The sequence below is a fragment of the Epinephelus lanceolatus genome, chromosome 18 (genome assembly GCF_041903045.1).
Source record: "Epinephelus lanceolatus isolate andai-2023 chromosome 18, ASM4190304v1, whole genome shotgun sequence".
Lineage (NCBI taxonomy): Eukaryota > Metazoa > Chordata > Actinopteri > Perciformes > Serranidae > Epinephelus > Epinephelus lanceolatus.
Genome location: NC_135751.1, coordinates 3,560,411 through 3,566,802, shown reverse-complemented (window position 1 = coordinate 3,566,802; position 6,392 = coordinate 3,560,411).

Below are 6,392 nucleotides of genomic sequence, written 5' to 3'. Positions count from 1 at the left end.
GACGGCAGTCAGGAGACTCAGACCAAGGACACGGGAGTCACTCTGGGCCCCATATAGAGACAGAGGACACAGACCCAGAGGGCAGGGGAAACAGAGCCAAACCACAGCTGAGAAATGGGGAAAAGCCTCCTCTGGAATAATACACGGTCGAGGCAATCTCTGAAGGCCAAAAGCGAAGCCTCCCAACCAAGTAGAGCCACCAGCACCCCGAGGACAGAGACATGGAACTGGCAAGAGCTGTATAACAGAGAAAGGGAGGAAAGTGAAATAAAGAGGCAACAGAAAATGGCCAACCTTGAACAATTGAGATTGCTGGAGCACATGGAGGCACAAGTGGCCCGCACCGAGCTCCTCACCCCACCCTTACTAGAGAGGCCTCAGTTGATGGATGCCACACAAATCAACGGGAGGGACCGGCACCAGGGAATCCCAACCCCCGCTAAGTTAGCAGAGGCAAGAGGGCAGGATAAGGACATACTACGGAAGTGGGATGAGGTCGTGAGCAGACATGAGCAGAAAATACAACAGATAAGTCAAGGCCTGACCCTACTGGAGGCACAACTGAACAGCTCCAGAGCCTCCCAACAAGGGGCAAGTGAGCTCCCTACAGATGCTTCCAAAAACCACATTGTAGTGCAACTTCAAGGCACCGCAGAGACAAGCAAAGCAGAGCCAGCAGGCGAAAAAGGCCCACCGACAGGGGCGTGATGGCAAAAGAGACAAGGGATACCAGAGTGACGGAACCTCTGGGATGCTCCTAAGGGGAGGAAAGACAACTAAAGGGCTGGTTCAGAAGGAGGATGATACTGACTCAGAGTCAGAGTTCATGTGCCCCCTAGTGACAAGAGCCTCAGGGTGAACCCAATATGAACCATGGCCCTTCATGGATATGAAAGGTCTGGTGGAGCGACTGCCGGCCCTCACAGATGGGGCTGACAAATGGATAATGGCCCTGGAAGAGACCACCGCCGGCCTACATCTGGCATTGGGAGACATTAAAGCTCTACTTACATATGTGGCAGGTAAACAAACCACCCATGAGATGTTCAACGACGCTCGTTTGGGCCTTGCAGTAACTAGCAACACCTATGATGACAGCGACTTAGGAAAACACCGCAACAGGTTGTGGCAGCAACTGTGAAAACAGTACCCCAAAAAAAGAGATCCTACTAAACTGGAAGGAGAGACCCTGTCCGAGGATGAGTGTCCCTCCAGTTTCCTGCATAGTTTCCAACGAAGGTGGAAGAAGGAGACAGGAGAAGTATGGAACACTAACCAGACCACCCAAAGTCTGTTGAAAACGATGGTCAAAAAGGCCATGCCAGAAGAGGTGCAGCGGCGCTTGGATGGCGTCGTAGGGTTGATGAAGATGGACTGGCCTATGTTCTCAGAACATATCGCCCATCATGTGGAGCACTACAGGAAGGAGAAGAAAAACCAGGAAGAGGACAACAAATAGCTAGCCACTAGGTTGACGCAGTTACAGTTGGGGGAGCTGAGCAAACTAGCTAAAAAAGAAAAAGAGAAAACAAAGATCTAGGCTCCTGTTGTCATTGCCAATCAGGCAACGCCACAAGCTGCCCAACCCCTGCCAGCACCTCAGATGGCTGAGCAAATGCCCCCCACAGATCCCAAGGGCAGGGGGTATAACCCTGCAAATACTACACATCACCACTACTACTATCCACAACTGGCAGGTAGAAACAACAGTAACCAGAGGCCCCCGAGGGGGCGGGGTCGGGGCAGACCAAGGGGGGGACCAGCAGGCCGAGGAGGATGGAGAGGGGGACCGAACTTTCCTCCAGGACCCCAGCCACCTCAACAGCAAACCTATCAGCAAGCCGCACCCTATTAGCAATCAGGCCCCCAAGAAATGAACAAAGGCTATCCAGGAGCGACTCCTGCTGCACCTGACAACTTGTGCTGGGGTTGTAACCAGCCCAGGCACCGACGCAGGGACTGTCCGGTCAATCCATGGGAAGGTCCAGCAGAAAATTGGCCTAACACAGAGACAGGGTGCCCATGGTAGGGCTGCCCAGAGAAGCCTGAGGGGGAAGTAATGTCACCAGTCATTTTGTTACAGCCACACGACGAACCAACTATACCTCTTGTCATCCACGAACAAGCATACCCTTTTATGGTGGATACAGGGGCTACATATTCATGCATTGGAAAAGAAGGCTCTAAACTCCCCCTCTCTAAGTCATCCATCAAGACCATAGGCTTCGCTGGGAAATCATAAGTCATACCATTGACAGAGCCCGTTCCAATGCTCATCGCAGGTAGTCATATTTGCACCCCTACTCTATTCAGCTCACACACCAGTGAATTTATTAGGTAGAGACATACTATGCCCTCTCAAAGCTAAGATCATGTGTACTCAGGATGGACTATATTTAGACTTCCCTGAAGTCCCCTCACAAAACATGATGCCACAACTGCCCTTGGACGAAACAGAGACACCACAGGCGATGGTCTACTGGCTCCAACTGACACCAGAAGAGTCTCACCTCAAACAGACATGGACTGAGTGGGAACCATGGGGCAGGTTACACTTTGACACAGCACATACGGCACCCTTGCCACTGCACTGCATGCTCATGTACGACGTAGATCAGACTCATGCAGATTACCAATAATGTTGGGATGCCATACTCAATAAGAAACCATGTCTAATCACAAATGAAGACATGTATTTGGGACCGCAAGGCGTGGCAGCGGCCGTTCACCTCCCAGAAGAATTAGCTGGGTGGTTTCAGGTGCCAAATTCTACACCACATGTTACATTGTTGATAGCGGAGGGTTATGAGTCTCACCATCTGGGTCCTATGGTCAGACGTGCACTGCAGGTGCGAGAGTGGTTACCCACCAAAAACAAATACATTCACATTTCAGAAGACAAACAATACATTAGAATTTCAACTAAAACAGGCGATGAGGCAACCGCAGACAAAGTGCTGGTTGATGGTATCACACACACGCAGATGGCAGTCACCGACGAGCATGCACAGTTACTGAGAGAAGTTCCATCGCAGTTGTGGACAGCACATAAGACAGACGTAGGCTTGATAAAATCAGCACAACCCGTCCACGTTACACTAAAACCACATGTTAACGTACCATACCAGAGACAGTATCCTCTCTCACAACATGCCATTGACGGTATCAGACCCACAATCGAGGGCTTGGTGAAAGTGGGGGTACTGATCAAAACCAGGAGCCCCTGCAACACACCCATTTTTCCTATCAAGAAACCAAATTCCTCAGACTATCGTCTGGTGCATGATCGGAGAGCAGTTAACGCAGTGGTAGAGACGGAGACACCACATGTGCCAGACCCACACACGTTGCTTTTGAACATACCGCCAGACACTTGGTGGTACACAGTTATTGATTTATGTTCAGCTTTTTTTCAGCGTGCTCCTCCACCCAGATTCTCAGTATCTGTTTGTGTTCACCTACGAAGGTCAGTAATATACGTATTCGCGTCTCGCGCAGTGGTTCTCGGATTCCCCTTCGATCTTTAACCGAGTGTTGACACAGGATCTAGTCATGGCAATTTTGTACTACCTACCCTGTTGCTACGACATGCTATAATTTGGGCGCATGGTAGTGACCATTGCGCAAGGGGGGAGATCCTCTGGAAATTGCAACCAACATGGTGGTCACCATTCATGGCAGCCACGGTAGATAGAGTACTAAGCAAATGCGAAACTTGCGCGAGGTACAATATCAGGAAATATTACCATCTTCTTTTGCCATACAGCCCCACTGGCGCACATACCACCCCCAGACGGTCCTTTCAGACACCTCATGTTAGACTACATAGACATGGGAGCACAATCCAGAGTAAGAGGAATGAGATACGTTTTGGTAATCATATGCAGATACAGCCGATGGGTAGAAGCAACAGCCACAGCCCGATCAGATCACAGGACAGTTGCAAAATTCCTTTGCCGAGAAGTTTTCCCGAGATTTGGGATGCCAGACACCATATCATCAGATAACGGTAAACACTTTGTATCTAATGTAATACAAGAAACATTGAAGCAATTGGGCATCAAACACAAGTTTGGCAACGTTTACCACCCTCAATCACAGGGAGCAGTAGAAAGAGCAAATGGGATTCTAAAAACAAAAATAGCCAAGATAGTAGCAGACAGCGGGGACAAGCTTAACTGGATAGACACTTTACCGCTTGCACTAATGTCCATGCGCTCACAAGCCCAGCAGAATCACGCATCTAACACTGCATGAAATGCTCACGGGTCGACCCATGCCAATACCTTATTTGAGGGGGCCCTTCATTGGAGCAGCTGCAAAATGAAATGTTTGACTATTTACGAAGTTTAACTCGTATTCACAGGGCCATCTTCCAGCAGGTGAAAGGGGCCACAACAGACAGGAGGGTCGAAATCCCAGAGGACCTTCAAAGAATACTCCCGGGAGAGTGGGTGTACGTCAAGGTGTTCAAAAGAAAGTGGGACCAACCAAGAAGGGAGGGTCCATTCAAGGTTATAGTAACAACCCCAACAGCCTTGAAAGTTGACGGTAAGGACGTCTGGTTTCATCTTAACCACTGCTGCCGAGCTAACAACCCAGAGATACCTACACCCCGACCCAGGACCAGACGGAGAGCACCTCTGTCTGGGCCACAAGGGGAAGATGAGGCCGCCCCAAGGGGTGTAGGGGGTCATCCGGGAGGGGAAGGCGATGCCTCCCTGCAGAGTCAGGGGACAAGGCGCTCCTCACGCTTGGCGGCCAGGCGGGGCCAGAGCGACGTCCAGAGTGACAGCAGCAGGTCGTTAGTGGCTAGCGATGAGTCTCATAAGTCGACACCTGACAGCTGCAGGGATGATGATGAGGGTGCAGGGACAGCAGGAACAGAGGAGGTTGAGGAAGTTGCAGTGGAAGAAGAGGAAGAAAGAGGCAGAACAGAAGCAGACACAGGAAACACAGACCTAGCAGATGCAGACACGGGAGACTCAGACTCAGGACAGGGACCAGCACCCTAGCAGGCCCCTTAGTGACGGGCCCCTAGTCAATGCAGGAGGCCAGGGCAGAATAGGTGGAGGGATCCAGGCAGGAATAATAGCGGCAGTGCTACTAACACTACTGCTTGCCTCAGGAGTAAAACCAGGTGAAGGAACAGAACACAGTAGACAGAATAAGGGGCAGATAGACAGATGTCTACTTGCATTAGGATCTATGGCCACAGAGCACAGACAGATACCTAAGAGAGAAATAGTGCAACTAACCTACTACAAATCGCATGCGTATGACGACATACTGGTGGAGGGCCCAGAAAACATCAAGTTGCGTGGCCGGTCTATAGGACCACAATGTAGCGCTGACGGGAGGGTGACAGCAAGAGTCTGGTGTGATGGTCAGACCCACAGCACCCAGGTAGCCCTTGCTGTCACCAGACCCAAAAATACTAACAACCTTTCTACTAACCTATGAAGTTTCTCTCTAACACTGAGTGGTGGGAAGGAAAGGGAGAAGGCGAGGGGAAAAGAGAAAAATGACTTGAACTAAAAATGTCCCCTTACAACACATAGATAAGTGCAAAGTATGGCCAACCAGTGGAGAACCCACTACCCATACCCGCAGAGCCCAGGGTGCCACCCCGGGCCGAGCTACCAAGAGCTCTCAGCCGTGCAGTATCTCGCAGACCACCCCTACCCGGCTCCTGCGATGATCAACACACCACCACCCCCATATGTGCTGCAAGGAGAAGCCCCCATTGAGGCCCACTGGTACCACTGGGACGTCGTCGATGACCTACACGCCTCCAGTTCTGCAGCCACCGCTGATGCTCAATCTTAGCCAACCCCTCTTCAACTCTACGGACAACTCACAACGTGCCCTGCCAGGTTCTCAGCCCCTGTTCGAGACCCCCGGCCCAGGGATGGCCACAAGAGAATGGGGATCGACCATGACCGGGGAGATGGCAGGCCAAGGAACCTACAACCAACCCCCCAGCAACATCAACCTGTATGATATGGACCAGCCAGGACCAAGCCAAGTAAAAAATCTTTGGGAGGGACACCCAGGCAACGTGGCACCTCCCCCATCTCAATACATGACGCCGAAAGTGCCTGAGCCTCAACCAACCCCCATAATGTCACAGCCACTGCAGAGGGACTGCACTGAGGACAAGCGGTGGATGGCACCACTGTCCTGTCCATCCTCTGAGACGGGCTCATCCTCAGAAGAAGTGCCAGAAACAGATGCAGAGGGGCCATTACCCCCACTCATGTCCTACTCCCCAACCAGCCCACCTGTCAATAAGCCCCAAGCAAAACCAGACCAACCACACCCGGTGTCAGTGAACGCACATAAGCCCCTGCCCCAGACACCAATGTCCCGAGCTATCAGAGCTTTACAAG